A 16,716-nucleotide genomic window follows, 5' to 3' on the forward strand; every position below is an offset into this window, starting at 1 on the left:
ACCAAAACTCCAAAATTTGCTTTAAGAAGAAAAGGGTTTCTTTCTTTCATTTTTAGAGTTGTGAATTATAGTAGCATTGTAAACATAAATAGCATTCTCAAAAAAAGTGGACTTTTTGTTTCTATCATTTTACTGATTGATGTACGATTAGCATGGAGAGTTGGGAGCTCTGGTACTTTGGCCTTGCAGCCCCCACCCCTATATTTCTATTACAGTAGTCTCTTGAGTCGACATCTTCTCCAGCCTGTTACATTTTATTATATGCCACAAATAATGGTGAGAAACTTATTTCAGCATTGTTTTCTTCTACACAGTTTTCCTACGTAGATGCAGGATAATGGAAGATTTATTTATTTATTTATTTATTAAAGAAATAATTAAAAAAAATTTTTTTTTTAAACATTTATTTATTTTTGAGACAGAGAGAGAGCATGAACGGGGGAGGGTCAGAGAGAGAGGGAGACACAGAATCTGAAACAGGCTCCAGGTTCTGAGCTGTCAGCACAGAGCCCGATGCGGGGCCCGAACTCACGGACCGTGAGATAGTGACCTGAGCCGAAGTCGGCCGCTCAACCGACTGAGCCACCCAGGCGCCCGAAATAATTTTTTTTTAACATTTATTTTTGAGAGACAGAGAGACAGAGTGTGAGCAGGGGAGGGGCAGAGAGAGAGGGAGACACAGAATCCGAAACAGGCTCTAGGCTCCGAGCTGTCAGCACAGAGCCCGATGTGGGGCTCGAACTCATGGACTATGAGATGATGACCTGAGCTGAAGATGGGTGCTTAACCGACTGAGCCACCCAGGCGCCCCTAAATTTTTTATTAATGTTTATTTTTGAGAGAGAGAGAGAGAGAGAAGACAGAGCGTGAGTGGAGGAGGGGCAGAGAGAGAGGGAGACACAGAATCCGAAACAGGCTCCAGGCTCCGAGCTGTCAGCCCAGAGCCCAACGTGGGGCTCGAACCCACGGACTGTGAGATCATGACCTGAGTTGAAGTCGGCCGCTCAACCGACTGAACCACCCAGGCGCCCCTACAATGGAAGATTTGTAAAGCTCTAAACTTAGTTTCTGGTCACTCGAGATGCTCAATAAATACTCCCTTTTTATAGAGTAGATAATTTTTTCTTGTATATGTCCATTCCAAGCCACCAAATAAATGATTATCACACTGTTTTTTTCCCTTGAAAGGTATTGTTTGAACTTTGGCAAGATGTCCTTACTGCATTTTGAAAATTTGCATGGTGTACAAATACTTCTTCGTCACTTTGAGTATAATTTTATCATGAATCATTTTGCAACTGGTAACAATGTTCTATAGTCTTTCCCATGATTACAGAAAGAAAAAGGCACGAGTTACCTAAAAATGCTCCAGACCTCTGCTTATCCTGCTGTATTCCTTCAAAGAAAGTAGGCTCCTGGACTAGATTCATTTTTACTGAAGTACTAATTTTTCTTTATCATTCTTAAACACTGAAGTTGAATTGTATAATCCACAGATGTATACAAATTTTTTCTCCCATATCCTTAAAGTTTTGTATCCAGTCACTTACTTACTATATTTCCCATGGTTTGGTTTCTTTTTTCCTGTCTTTCGTTTTCTGAAGGGAGAAGGGATTTTTTTTAATCTGCCTTGTGATCTGCAATTTCTTTTGTATTTGGAAAATTGTTTTGGTATAAGTCCTGTAATTCTCATACATTGAGAAAGAAAGAGACTTTTGTAATTGTCATTCTTATATCAGTAGTATAATTTATATTTCCATTTTTGTAAACTATTAAATTTCTGCTATTGCTGTGTTAGCTGTCATGTATCATTTATACGCACTGTAGTTATGTTTGGTCATACTAAGTTCACGTCCACTGTTGTCAAAGTGGAAATACCATGGCTGGGGTGTATTTATGTATTGCTTGTAGAATTGTAGCCATTGACGAACAGGAAACTGAAAGCTGAAAGTTCAGGAAATGTATTGTATTGAGACTTTGTGGAAAAAATATATATGATACTGAAATCCATGACCATTTGAAGCCTGAAAAATTTATATATGAGTTTAGTCAGAAACGAATATTATGGATTCTTGTAACAATGCTGTCAGATGCTTAAATATGATAATGGATGCAGTATGTGCATTGCGGGCCAGGAAAATTGTGCAATGCTAGAAAAAAATGCAACAGATTATTATATGTGTTCAACTATACGCTTTCAAGAAATAAAACAGCTGGCACATCTATCAAATTCTTCAAGGATGTCATGTTTTCAGAGAATTGCAGTTTGGGGTTTAGTTTAGTTCTTGGGAAGGGGAGGTCTCTATTTTACAAGGTAGTCCATTTTACTTTTAGGAAGTTCTGATGGGTAAGTTTTATTTTCTCAAGTTGAACTTTGTTTCCCTATAATTTATTAATATGTTCTATATTTTCTTAGTGTTGAAAATAATTGACTAAAATGACTTCAAAAGTTAAATGTATGTTAAAATACATACATAAATACATAAAATAAAATAGTTTTATTTTTTCATGTATTGTAGCATTTTAGGTGCCTCATAAAATACTACCATTGGAATCTTTATTTTTGAACTTATTTTGTAAATTTCTGTCAGAGGAGATGTGATTAACGTATATGCCTGGAACCTGTATTTTCTGTTTCTATACATAGCTGTTTTAACAGGATGTGATTTATATGGCTTCAACATTCTATTCTTTGGGACAAGTAGGAAGTTTTAACATCGTGGAAGAGGACATTTTTCTAACAATTGTATTTTTGTTGCTGTTCCATTGTTGTATATTTCAACAAAAGAGGTAACTAATGACTATTTCACTGCCACATTAAATGAGAATCCTTTTTTTTTTTTTTTTTACAATGTTCTTTGTAGGAATTTCAGCTGCATTATATGTACTTATAATCATTTTATAAGTACTTATAAATCATTTTAATGGTCTCATTAAAATTAGCCTCTTGTCAGGATTGATTTTGGTTTATATCTGTTACGGTCACATGTTCACTTCCAAACTGTCGTGGCAGCCAAGGGGGTAGAAAGCAATGACTGGCAAAGATTGGGGATTGGTTCCACTCCAGGAGGTGGGGAACATGGTTCCCTGGTGGAAAGTCCCAGAATGCTGTTTCCAGCAGAGGAGGGGAGGAATGGACTTGGGGCTGACAAAACAAGGAGTCTCAACAAGGCCAGACCACAAAGGGGCTGGGATGGAAGGTGAAAAAGTTGAACCGTGTGCGGTAGTTGCTCTTTTGTTGCAATAGATGTTTTTTTTTCAAGAAGAAGACCTTATTATACTTCTCACGTATATTATTATATTATCGAACTTCTTATGTAGTACATGTTCATTGTACAAAAATCTAGAAACATGTATAAGTTAGTGACGAAAATTAATATTTCCTGTAACATTTTTCCCTTCCTCAAATGTTCTTAATTTCTCTTCATTTAGCATCTAGGTTCCTTTTTTGTTTGTTTTTGAGAGAGAGAAAGTGCATGTACGTGCAGCATGGGGTGGGGCAGAGGCAGAAGCAGAGGGAGAGAGAGAATCCCAAGCAGGCTCCCACGCTGTCATTGCACAGTCTGATGTGGGGCTCACACTTGAACTGTGCGATCGTGGCCTGAGCGGAAACCGAGAATCAGACGCTTAACCGCTTAACTGACTGAGCCACTCAAGTGCTCCTAGGTTACTTTTTATTTATTTTAAAGTGTGCTTGTTGAACTGTTCTTTCTACAAATTGTACTGCTAGTAACTTTTAGAATTAATTATGAAGGGAATAGGAGTCAATTTTTAAAACCTTTGTTTTTGTTTGATACAATTGCCCTATTAATTTGTATCTTTTTGGGGGGAACAACCATAGGCATAATGAGAACACAGACATGGAATGCAGAGTGGCTTTTACAGGGGAAATGGGAAAAATGGAGACCAAAAGACCTTTTTATAAGCTCTTAGGGAGCATGGACTAGGTTTTTCTTGTTACTGTTCTGTCAGTATCATCAGGCACAGTGCTTGGCACATAGTAAGTGTTCCATAAATAATTGTTGAATGAAGGGATGAGTTTCTCATTAAGCATCTTGAGTAGTTCATATTTCTTGCACCATGGATAATCAAGATCAATTATATTCATCCAAAATTAAGAGCCTTTGCTGTCACAGCCTTTTCTTTCTCTTTAAAATTTATTATTAAGTATAATCGACATGCAATATTACATTAGTTTCAGGTATACAACATAGCGATTTGGCAGTTCTGTGCATTGCTCTGTGCACTCCATAAGTGTAATCCCCATCTGTCCCCATACAAAGTTATTATGATATTATTGACTATATTCCCTATGCTGTACTTTTTATCTGCATGCCTTACTTTGTAACTAGAATTTGTACCCCTTACTCCCCTTTACCTGTTTCACCCATTCTCCCACCCACCTCCTCTCTGGCAACTACCAGTTTGTTGTCTGTATTTAAGAGTCTTTTTTTTGTGGGGCTCCTGGGTGGCTCAGTCAACTAAGTGTCCCAACTTCAGCTCAGGTCATGATCTCACGGTTAGTGAATTTGAGCCCTGCGCTGGGCTCTGTGCTGGCAGCTCAGAGCCCAGAGCCTGCTTTGGATTCTGTGTCTCCCTCTCTCTCAGCCCCTCCCCACTCATGTTCTGTCTCTCAAATAAACATTTTTAAAAAAGTCTATTTGTTTTTTTGTTTCTTTTTTCTTAAGTGAATATTTAATACTGATTATTGTTTAAAAAGGTATGATTTGAAAAGATATGCATCCCTGGGGCCAAATACGGAAGCAGCCTAAGTGTCCATCAAGAGATAAATGGATAAAGAAGGCATGATATATACGTGCGCGCACACGCGCGCGCACACACACACACACACACACACACACAAATATTTCTCGGCCATAAAAAAGAATGAAATCTTGCCGTTTGCAAGAACATGGATGGACCTAGAGGGTATTATACTAAGTGAAATAAGTTAGAGAAAGACACATACTTATGATCTTACTTATGTGGAGTCTAAAAAACAAAACAGAGACTCCTAAATACCAAGAACAATGGTAGTTATCAGAAGGGAGGGGTGGGGGGATGGGCAAAAAGGTGAAGGGCATTAAGAGGCACAGACTTCTAGTTATAAAATAAATCAGGGGATGTAAAGGACAGCATAGAGAATATAGTCAATAACATTGTAGTAACTTTGTGTGGTGACAGGTGATAACTACTCATTGTGGTGAGCATTTCATAATGTATATAAATATCAAATCACTGTATTGTAAACCTGAAAGTAATATTGTATGTCAACTATACTTCAGTTAAATAAAAAAGGGTATGTATGTATGTATGTATGTATACATACACATACACCCCCTAAAGTGAAAATCTCTTGTTTCTTTCCCTGAATCCCATTCCCAGAATTAGCTACTATTAGTGGTTTGTTATATTTCTTTTCAGATATTTTTTTGCATTCACAAATGTATATGCATTTTCTTTACACAAATAGAATAATAATATACATTCTGTTCTATGATTTGCTTTTTTTTTCTCTCCCTTTAGGTCATTCTTAAACATCTTTACCTATCAGTTCATTTACAGCTGCTGCTTTATTTTTAGTTGCTGTATAATATTCCATTGGTGGGGCTGTATAATAATAGTCCAGTAAGGAGGCTTCAGTTGTGTCATGTGTTTTTTTTTTTTTTAAACTATTACAACTGTGTTGTGCTTAATGTCCTTTTGCATATAATTTTTCTTCTGTGAGAATATCTACAAGTAATTTCCTGGAAGTATTGCTGGGTTAAAGACTATTTTGCACTTAAACCTTTTATAGATACTGGCAAATTCACCTTTAAAATAATATTTACCACTTTGTACATTCATTAAGGATATGGGGTGTTATTTACTGATAACTATACGTTTTCATTTTGCTGATTAGAAGTGTTCATCTTGAGAAAATGAATCCTTCTCGTACTAATTTGAGATGTTCAGAAGATGATAGACTAATATATTCCTGTTGCCTGAGGTGATCAGTTAAAGTCAAGTGAAAGAAGGTGCTCTGTACTGTCTATAGACCTATTGTGTGCATTGCACTATTTGGCTGTGGGAGATGAAGATGTTGGTTTTCTGGGGTTTTGTCTTAGAATGTGTAAGATAAACATTTATTAGTGACAGTCTGAAGGGGTAGAAGGCCCTGAGTGCTGGTTTGAGAAGTTTGGACCTGTGCTGGAGAGCTATTTAAAGTCCTTGAATTGGGATTGTACTGTGTGAGAGAGGCTTTACTGGCAGCATGTATAGAATGAATGGAAGTGAGTGAGTAGGCTGGAAGTAGGCGGGCCAGCTGGAGAACTGTGGTAATTCGGGAAGGAAATGAAGAAAACCCAGAATATGGCGATAGATGCGGATTTGGAAAGAAGGATAGTAGGAAACACAATGAGTATTTGCCAAGTCCTGTTGATTAAATGGAGAAAAAATTAAAGTTGTAAACCTAGGAGAATAGGCAGATAATACAGATGAAGTAAATAGGAAAGAGGATAATTTTGAAAAAGTTGGTTTTCTTTGAAAAGGTAGGGATATAAAAGGGTTCTACTTAGAGTCAGGCAATTCGAGATCAAAACTGCAGAAGGGAAGGGGCGCCTGGATGCCTTAGTTGGTTAAGCGACTGACTTTGGCTTGCGGTTCTTGGGTTCAAGCCCTGCGTTAGGCTTTGTGCTGACAGCACAGATTCTGCTTTGGATTCTCTGTCTCCCTCTCTCTCTGCCTGTCCCTGCTCATGCTCTGTCTCAAAAATAAATAAACATTAAAAAAAACTGCAGAAGGGAAGACAGAGAAATTAGAAGTAGATTTGGTTATAATACAGGTAGTAGTTGGAATTAAGAGTGGTAAGTTCTGGTAAGATGCAGTTGACAGGGGAAGAGCAGTTGATTGAGAACTACATTTTGAAAAGGGGTACTCTCAATAATGGGAGATGGGATGAAAGAAAAATCAAGGAAAGAAGAAATTAATAATTGGGAGCAGGAAAAGAATCAGGATTTATATCTGCATATGATACAATACTTACCTGATGTTTTCCAGGCACATGCTGTGTTCTTCTTTTGGTAGTGATACCTCAGAAAATTTTAATGGTTATCTTAAAGATGGAGTTAATTTTATTCCTGAAGTTATACTTGAGTTTTGGTGTCATATGCTTTGTTCCTTTTAGTTTCATAAAATCTTTTCATCTTAATATCTGTGGGTCCTAAACAAGCAAAAAATACAGCTTATTGTTGGGTAAAGTCCATATACCTTGTACATTTTCCCCCCTCATTTTTAAGGTATTATTAGTCACCTGAGAGTGAATGAGTTTATCAGATCTTTACTGAAAACAGCTTTTTCAGAAAGAGAGTGAAGGGGTGCACAAAAAGGCACTGAGCTCCTGGCCAGAGCAGCAGGCCAAGGAAGTGAGAGGAAAACAAAGCAGGGAGATGGGGCACAGGAGACACAGTGCAACTCCTTTACAGTCCAGCCGATGGGGCTCACTCAGCTAGCTGGAAGCAGGCCCCAGGGGCTAAGGTGCGTAAATCCAGGCCTCAATGAGGGACATCACAGCCTTGAGCAGTTAATTGATCGTTTAGAAAAATGTTTCCTGGCTTTTGAAACCTGGCCAATAACCAGTGGTAAGAATCCATATATTTTTAGGACATAGTGTGAATTTAGAGTTTTTACTGTCGTAGTGCTTGTCAGGATGGAGCCTACTTACAGGAAATGATACGGTATCAAACAGGACTTCTGATACTATGTGAAACGGTTAGAGTTGCAGCCTCAGGAGTCATTCTACCTGGTTTCACTGTTGACCAGCAATATCGTGCCTCTTAATTTTACCATCTGGAAACGGCAAGAACAGTTCCTATTTTGCACGGGGTTATCGAGAGAGGCTCCGTCACGGAACTTACCATTCTTACCAGCACTGTGCAAGGTGGTAAGTGGAGGGAAAAAATGGTAGGGCTGATTGCTGTAGTTACTTGTTCTTTTATATTAGGTAATAAGGAAGGCCTCTCTGGTAAGTATTTGAGCAGAGACCTACCTGAAGGAAGTCACGGAGCCAACTATGCTGGGGGAGGAAGGAGTTCTAGACAGAGGGAAGAGTGAGCGCAGAAGCCCTGCAGAGAGCCATGTTGGAGGGTGTAGCGAGAAGGCCAGTGTAGCAAAAACGGTGAGTGAGAGGAGGAGTAATAGGACACAGTTTCAGAGAGAGCCACTGACCAGCATGCGGGGTGTTAAGTGCAAGAAGGACTTTGGATTTTGGATTTTATTCTGTGTGAGATGGGAAGCTGTTGGAGTGTTGCCAGAGTAATTTTTTTAAGCTAGTCTGATTGTCACTTCTTTGCTTCAGTTCTCTATTTCCTTTGGAATGAAGTTCACATGCTTTATTCTGGCACACACAGTCCTTCACAGTCAGCTTCTGCCTATTTAGTATCATCGGCATCCTTTCCACATGTATCCTCCACTTTAGCCAAATTGGATTACATGCAGTTCCTTGGATGGGCCGTGATGATTCATGTCTTTGTGTCTTTCTGCATGTTATTTACCCTTTGAGAAACTCTCCCCCTCAGCGCACATAGTCATTGGCTGTGTTTTGGAGGGTCCTCTTTGTGCTCCGAGGGCACTCTGTGCCTTGTTCTCTCACCTTTCCCTCTCCCCTAGCAACTTTGTACTCGAGCCACAGTCCTGGAATGTGCTGTGTTCTTTTCCCAGCCTTGATTTTGCTCTTGCCCCACACCCTTGCCACTTGAAATTAATGTCCATCCTTCAAGAACCAGCTGGAATACTGCCTTCTTTTCCCTGCTTTATAAACCTCCATCTTGCCCCTGCCCTTACAAATATTTTGTAGCTCTCTCGTACTTAATCAGTTATCTTGAATTGAAATGCTTCTTTGCCCCACCTCATCCCAAATCCTTGGCCTTACTCCTTTCAGTTTCCATTGTGGCTCCCAGTATAGCGGCTTGCTCAGATTTTGCATTCAGTAGGTACTCATGGTGTACAGGATTCACAGCATAAGTAGAAAACTGTTGGGTTTGAAGATGCTGAAGGCAAAGCAGCCAAAATGAACAACCAAAGTGAGGCAGCTGTGAAATTAACCAAAAAAACTTACTGTGACATAATGTTGATGATGGTGTGGTTACCTTGGTTCTCCCCTATATTTACTAAAATATACCAAAAATTGGTAAAATATACCAAATGTACCAAAAATTGGTGCACCCCTTTTGGAATGTAGTTTAGCAAAATGGATTCGAAAACATAAATGTTCATGGGTTTTGACCCAGTGACACCATTTCCAGAAACCATCTTGAGAAAATAATGCGGTGCTTGCTTTGGCAGCACGTATGCTAAAATTGGAACGAGAGGTGCCTGGGTGGCTCAGTTGTAAAGCGTCTGACTCTTGGTCTTGGCTCAGGTCACGATCTCACGGTTTCGTGAGTTCGAGCCCCACGTCGGGGGCTGGCAGCACGGAACCTGCTTGGATTCTCTCTCCCTCTCTTTGCCCCTTGCCCACTTCCCCTATTTCTGCCTCTCTCAAATAAATAAAATAAAACTTGAAAACAAAGTAAAATAAAGTAGAAATGATAGAGAAGATTAGTGTGGCCCCTGTGCAAAAATGACATGGAAATCCATGAAGCATTCCATATTTTTTGTAAGTTGTATCTCAATTAAAAAAAAAAAAAAAACAACTAAAAAAAAGGGGTGGGGTGCCTGGGTGGCTCGGTTGGTTGAGTGTCCACTTTTGATTTTGGCTTGGGTCCTGATCCCAGGGTTGTGAGATCCAGCCCTGCGTTAGGCTCCACACTCAACATGGAACCTGCTTGAGATTCTCTCTCCTTCTCTCTCTCTCTTTGTCCCTCCCCCACCCCTAAAATTAAAAAAAAAAAAAAAAAAATTAAAAAAGGAAATAATACAAACCAGGATGACAGTTATAATTACTAATGTTTGAAAGTTTACTGTGTGACAGTCACCATGCCAAGCCCTTACTTAATTTAATTTTCAAAATTCCAAGAGGTGTGAATATTGTTAATCTTATGTGATAGACGGGAAAATTGAGGCACAAAGTAGTTGGGTGACTTGCCCAAGCACCACTCATATAGCTGCTATTGTTGTCAAGCCAGGGTTGCCACTAAAGCAGACTGTTAAGAATCCATACTCGTTGGGGCACCTGGGTGGCTCAATCGGTTAAACATCTGATTCTTGATTTTGGCTCAGGTCATCATGATCTCACTGCTCGTGAGATCGAACTTGCTTGGGATTCTGTTTCTCCCTCTCTCTCTGCCCCTCCCCTGCTTGCGCTTGTGCTCTCTCTCTCTCAAATAAACGTAAAAAATAAAATTAAAATCTTAAAAAAAAGGAATCCATACTTAATCTGTCTCTCTTTTTTTTTTTTAAGATTTTATCTTTAAATCTCCACACCAACCTGGGCCTCGAACCCACAACCCTGAGATCAAGAGTCACACACTCCACCAACTGATCCAGCCAGGCACACCAAGAATCCATACTCTTTTTAAAAATTTTATTTTTAAGTTTATTTATTTATTTTAAGAGAGGGAAGGAGAGGGAGCAAGTGAGAGCAGGGGAGGGGCAGAGAGAGAGAGAGAGCGAGCGAGCGAGCGAAAGAGCATCCCAAGCAGGCTCCACGCTGTCAGCATGGAACCTGACATGGCATTCGATCTCACAAACTGTGAAATTATGACCTGAACTGAAACCATGAGTCAGATGCTTGCTTATTAACCTTCTGAACCACCTAGGTGCCCCAAGAATCCATACTCTTAATTATTTAGTATGATAAATGCCTAGGCACAAAAATGTTCACAGCAGTGTTACATAAAATAGATACATTGGAAGAATGTATGTTAGGAGCTAATGTCCATTCAATAAGATAATTTTTCTAACAGCTGTATTGAGATAAAATTCACATAGCCTGGTATTCACCTCTTTAAGGTGTGTTAATCAGTGGTTTCCAGTATATTTACAGAATTGTGGGGCACCTGGGTGGCTCATCAGTTGAGCTTCCAACTTTGGCTCAGGTCATGATTTCACCATTCATGAGTTCGAGCCCTGCATCGGGCTTGCTGCTATCAGCACAGAGCCTGCTTCAGATTCTCTGTCCTCTTCTCTCTCTGCCCTTTCCCTGCTCAAACTCTCTCTCTGAAAAATGATTAAACATTAAAATAAAAAGATTTCAACAATATATTCACAAAACTGTGCAACTATTACCATTATCCCACTTCAGAGCATTTTGTCACCCCCAAAAGAAATGTCACACCCGTTAGCAGTCACTCCTACTTCTAACCATTACTCTCAGTGACCACCATTCTCCTTTCTGCCTCTATAGATTTGCCTGTTCTGGACATTTCATATCAATGGAATCATAGCATATATGGTATTTTTTTGTCTTGCTCTCACTTAGCATAGTATTTTCAAGATTTGTTCATGTAGCATATTATCAGGACTTTATTGCTTGTCATTGCTGAATAATATTGTGTTGCATGAATATACATTTTGTTTACCCATTCAGTAGTTAGTGGATATTAGGATTGTTTGTACTCTTTGGCTAATATGAATAATGCTGTTATGAACATTGATGCATAAGGTTTTGTGTGGACATCTGTTTTCATTTGTCTTAGAACTGTTGATCAAATGATAACTGTTTAACTTTTAGAGGAATTGCCACACTGTTTTCCAAAGCAGCTGTACCATTTTACATTCCCACTAGCAATGCATGAGGGTTCTAGTTTTTCTACATTTTTGTCAGTGTTTGTTAGGATCTTTTTTTCTAATAGCCATCCTATTGGGTATGGAGTGGTCTCTTAACTGTGGCTTTGATTTGCATTTCCCTACTTTCCCTCAGCATCTTTTCATGTGATTATTTGCTATTTATGTATCTTCTTTGGAGGAAATGTGTATGTGACTACTTTGCCCATTTTTTTAACTTTTATTTTTCAGGTAATCTCTGTACCCATTGTGGGGCTCAAATTCATAACCCCGAGATCAAGAGTCACATGCTCCACAACTGAGCCAGCCGGGCACCCGTGCCCATTTTTTAATTGGGTTATTTGTTTTCTTTATTACTGAGTTGTAGATTTTTTTTTTATTGAAGTATAGTTGACATTATATTAGTTTCAGGTGTACAATATAGTGATGTGAAAATTAGATACATTATGAAATGCTCACCATGGTAAGTGTAGTCATATGTCACTAAATGAAGTTATTACATACACTATTATTGACTGTATTCCCTATGCCATGCTTTTCATCCCCATGACTTATTTATAACTGGAAGTCTGTACCTCTTAATCCCCTTCACCTATTTCACCTCTCTCCAACTCCCTCCCTTCTTGTAGCCATCAGGTTTTTTCCCTATATTTATGACTCTGTTTCTGTTTTGTTTTTTAGGTTCTATATATAAGTGAAATCCGATGGTATTTATCTTTCTCTGTCTGACTTATTTAGCATAACATGCTCTAGGTCTATACATGTTGCGAATGCATGATCTCACTCTTTTGTGGCCGAGTAATATTCCATTGTGTACACACACCACATTTTCTTTAGCCATTCATGTATTGATGGACACTTGTGCTGCTTCTGTATCTTGCCTGTTGTAAATGGTGCTTCAGTAAACATAGGAGTGCCGGTATGCTTTTCATTTAGTGTTTTCTTTGATTAAATATCTAGAAATTTAATTACTGGGTCATACGGTATTTCTACTTGCAATTTTTTGAGGAGCCTCCATACTGTTTTCTGTAGCGGTTGCACCGATTTCCATTCCCAACAACTAATGCAGGGAAGTTCCCTTTTCTCCACATTGTTGCCAACAGTTGTTATTTCTTATCTTTTTGATAATAGCCATTTTGACAGGTGTTAGTTAATATCTCATTGTGGTTTTAATTTGAATTTCCTTGATAAGTGATGCTAAGCATCTTTTCATGTACTTGTTGGCCGCCTATATGTCCTCTTTGGGAAAATATCTGTTTAGGTCCTCTGCCCAGGTTTTAATCAGATTGTCTTTTGGTGTTGAGTTGTATGAGTTCTTTATATATTTTGCATTAATATATTTTGGATATATCATCAGCAGATATCTTCTCCCATTCAGTAGGTTGCCTTATTGTTTTGTTGGTGGTTTCCTTCACTGTGGAAAAGCTTTATAGTTTGATATCCCAGTTTTGTTTTGTTTTGTGTTTTGCTTTGTTTTCCTTGTCTGGGGAGACATATAAAACAAGTTACTAAGGCCAGTGTCTAAGAGTTTACTGCCTGTGTTTTCTTTTAGAAGTTTTACAGTTTCAGGTCTTACATTTAGATCTTTAATACATTTTGAGTTTCTTTTTGTATGTGGTGTAAAAAAGTGGTCCAGTTTCATTCTTTTGTATGTAGCTGCCCAGTTTTCTCAACGCCATTTATTGGAAGAGATGGTCTTTTCCCCACTGTATATTTTTGCCTCTTTTGTCGTAGATTCATTGTACCATAGAACCTTGGGTTTATTTCTGGGCTTTTTATCCTGTTCCATTGATCTATGTGTCTCCTTTTGTGCCAGTACCATACTGTTTTGATTACTATTGCTTTGTAGTATAGTTTGAAATCTGGGATTGTGATACCTCCAGCTTTGTTCCTCTTTCTCAAGATTAGTTTGGCTATTTGGGGTCTCTTGTGGTTCTATACACATTTTAGGATTTTTCTAGTTCTGTGAAAAATGCCATTGGTATTTTGATAGGGATTGTATTGAATCTGTGGATTGGTTTGGGTAGTATGGACATTTTAATAATACTAATTCTTAAGATCCATGGGCATGGTATATAACTTTTTAATTTATTTATGTTGTTTGTCTTCATTTTTTTTTTCCAGCAATATCTTGCAGTTTTTTTAGAGTACAGATCTTTCACCTTCGTTGTTAAATTTATTCCTAGGTATGTTGTTATTTTTGATGCAATTATTTTCTTAATATCTTTTTCTGTTAGTTTGTTATTAGTGTATAGAAATACAACTGATTTCCATATGTTGGTTTTGTATCTTGCTATTTTTACTGAATTCATTTATTATTTCTTTTTTTTTTTTTTTAATTTTTTTTTCAACGTTTTTTATTTTTGGGACAGAGAGAGACAGAGCATGAATGGGGGAGGGGCAGAGAGAGAGGGAGACACAGAATCGGAAACAGGCTCCAGGCTCCGAGCCATCAGCCCAGAGCCTGACGCGGGGCTCGAACTCACGGACGGCGAGATCGTGACCTGGCTGAAGTCGGACGCTTAACCGACTGCGCCACCCAGGCGCCCCTCATTTATTATTTCTAATAATTTTTTGGTGGAGTCTTTAAGGTTTTCTGCATATAGTATCATGTCATCCGCAAATAGTGACAGTTTAACTTGTTTCTTACCAGTTTGGAGGCTTTTTATTTCTTTTTCTTGTCTCATTACTGTGGCTAGGACTTCCAGTACTATGGTGAATAAAAGTGGTGAAAGTGGACATCCTTCTTCCTGATCTTAGAGGAAAAGCTTTCAGCTTTTTCACTGTTGAGTATGATGTTAGTTGTGGGTTTGTCATGTATGGCCTTTATTATGTTGAGGTATATTTCTTCTCTACCCACATTGTTGAATGGAATTTTCCATCATGAATGGAATTTTGTCAAATATTTTTCTTTTTTTAAGGACTTTTTTGAAGTTTATTTTGAGAGAGAGAAAGAAAAAATGAGAATGGGGGAGGGGCAGAGAGACAGGAAGAGAAAGGTTCCCAAGTGGGCTCCATGCTGAGTGTGGAGCTTGACGCAGGTCTTGATCCCATGATGCTGGGATCTTGACCTGAGAGAAATCAAGAGTCAGACACTTAACTGACTGGGCCACCCAGGCGGCCTCGTCAAATACTTTCTCTGCATCTGTTGAGATGATCTTGGTTTTTATTTGTCATTTTGTTAACATGGTGTATTATGTTGATTGATTTGCATGTATTGAACCATCCTTGCATTACTGGATTAAATCCCACTTGTAGTGGTGAATGATCCTTTTAATGTGTTTTTGAGTTTGGTTTGCTAATATTTTGTTGAGGGTCTTTACATCTGTGTTCATTAAGGTATTCTGTAAGTTTTTTGGGGGTAGGGTAGTGTCTTTGGTTTTGTATCAGGGTAATTGCTGGCCTTATAAAATGAATCTGAAAGCATTCTTTCCTCCTTTCCTATTCTATTTTTTTTTTTTTTTTTTTTTTGAAATAGTTTGAGAAGGATAGAGTTTTTAACATATATGTTTTGGTAGAATTCACTTGTGAAGCCATCTGGTTGTAGACTTTTGTTGTGGAGAGTGTTTTGATTACTGATTGAATTTTGTTCCTAAGAATTGGTCCGTTCAGATTTTCTGTTTCTGCTTGATTCAGTCTTGGAAGAAGGTATGTTTCTAAGAATTTATCCACTTCTTCCGGGTTGTTCAATTTGTTGGCATAAAATTTTTTGTTGTAGTGTTTTATAATCCTTTGTATTTTTATGGTCTTGTTTGTAACTTCTCTTCCAGTTTTTTGTTTTATTTGGGTTCTCATTTTTTCTTGAAGAGTCTGACTAAAGATTTGTCAATTTTAATCTTGTCAATAAACCAACTTAGTTTCATTGATCTTTTCTGTTGTTTTTTAAGTCTGTATTTCATTTATTTCCACGCTGATCTTTATTGTTTTCTTCCTTCTACTACCTTTAGTCTTTATTCTCTCTTTTTTAAAAAATTTTTTACTTATTTTTGAGAGAGATAGAGAGAGGGAGACAGACAGACATAGCATGAGCAGGGGAGAGGCAGAGATTGGTGGAGACACAGAATCCAAAGCAGACTCCAGGGTCTGAGCTGTCAGCACAAAGCCTGATGTGGGGTTCAAACTCATGAACCGTGAGACCATGACCTGAGCTGGAGTCGGACGCTTAACCAACTGAGCCACCCAGGCGCCCCATATTCTCTTTCTAGTTCATTTTGGTGTAAGATTAGATTGTTTATTTGAGATTTTTCATGTTTCTTGAGGTAGGCCTGTATCACATAGACTTTCCTCTAAGAATTGCTTTTGCTGCATCCCAAAGATTTTGAACCATTGTGTTTCCATTTTCATTTGTCTCCAGTTATTTTTCCTCCTTGATTTAATTTGACCCATTGGTTGGTTGTAGCATGTTTTTTAGGCTCCACATGTTTTGTGTTTTTTCCAGTTTTTTTCTTGTAATTGATTTCTAGTTTTATACTGTTGTGGTTGGAAAAGATGTTTAGTATGATTTAAGTCTTCTTAAATTTATTGAAACTTGTTTCATGGCCTAACATGTGATCTATCCTGAAAATGATCCATCTGTGCTTGAAAAGAATGTGTATTCTGCTGGTTTTGGATGGAATGTTCTGTATAGATCTGTTCAAAGTCCATCTGGTCTAATGTGTTGTTCAAAGCCAGTGTTTACTTATTGATTTTTTTTGCCTGGATGATCTATCCATTGATGTAAGTAGGCTGTTAACATCTCCTACTGTTGTTGTATTCCTGTCAATTTCTCCCTTTGTGTCTGTTAATATTTGCTTTATATATTTAGGTGCCTCTATGTGGGGTGCATAGATATTTACAATTGTCATACCCTCTTATCAGATCAATCCCTTTATCATTATGTAATGCCTTTCTTTGTATCTTCTTACAGTCTTTGTTTTAAAGTCTGTTTGTTCTGATACAAGTATTGCTGTCTCAGTTTTTTTTTTTCCCCACTTCCATTTACATGGAATACCTTTATATCTCTTCACTTTCAGT

General features: G+C 38.1%; 1 protein-coding gene and 1 pseudogene across 3 annotated transcripts in view; both read left to right on the top strand.

The window, feature by feature from the left end:
• Positions 1-16,716, top strand: part of FKBP5 (FKBP prolyl isomerase 5) — a 122,168-nt gene that overhangs the window by 13,053 nt on the left and 92,399 nt on the right. The gene's annotated exons all lie outside the window — the stretch shown is intronic.
• LOC125939201 (uncharacterized) lies at positions 9,536-9,633 on the top strand (annotated as a pseudogene).

Source organism: Panthera uncia (genome assembly GCF_023721935.1).
Source record: "Panthera uncia isolate 11264 chromosome B2 unlocalized genomic scaffold, Puncia_PCG_1.0 HiC_scaffold_24, whole genome shotgun sequence".
Classification (NCBI taxonomy): Eukaryota; Metazoa; Chordata; class Mammalia; order Carnivora; family Felidae; genus Panthera; species Panthera uncia.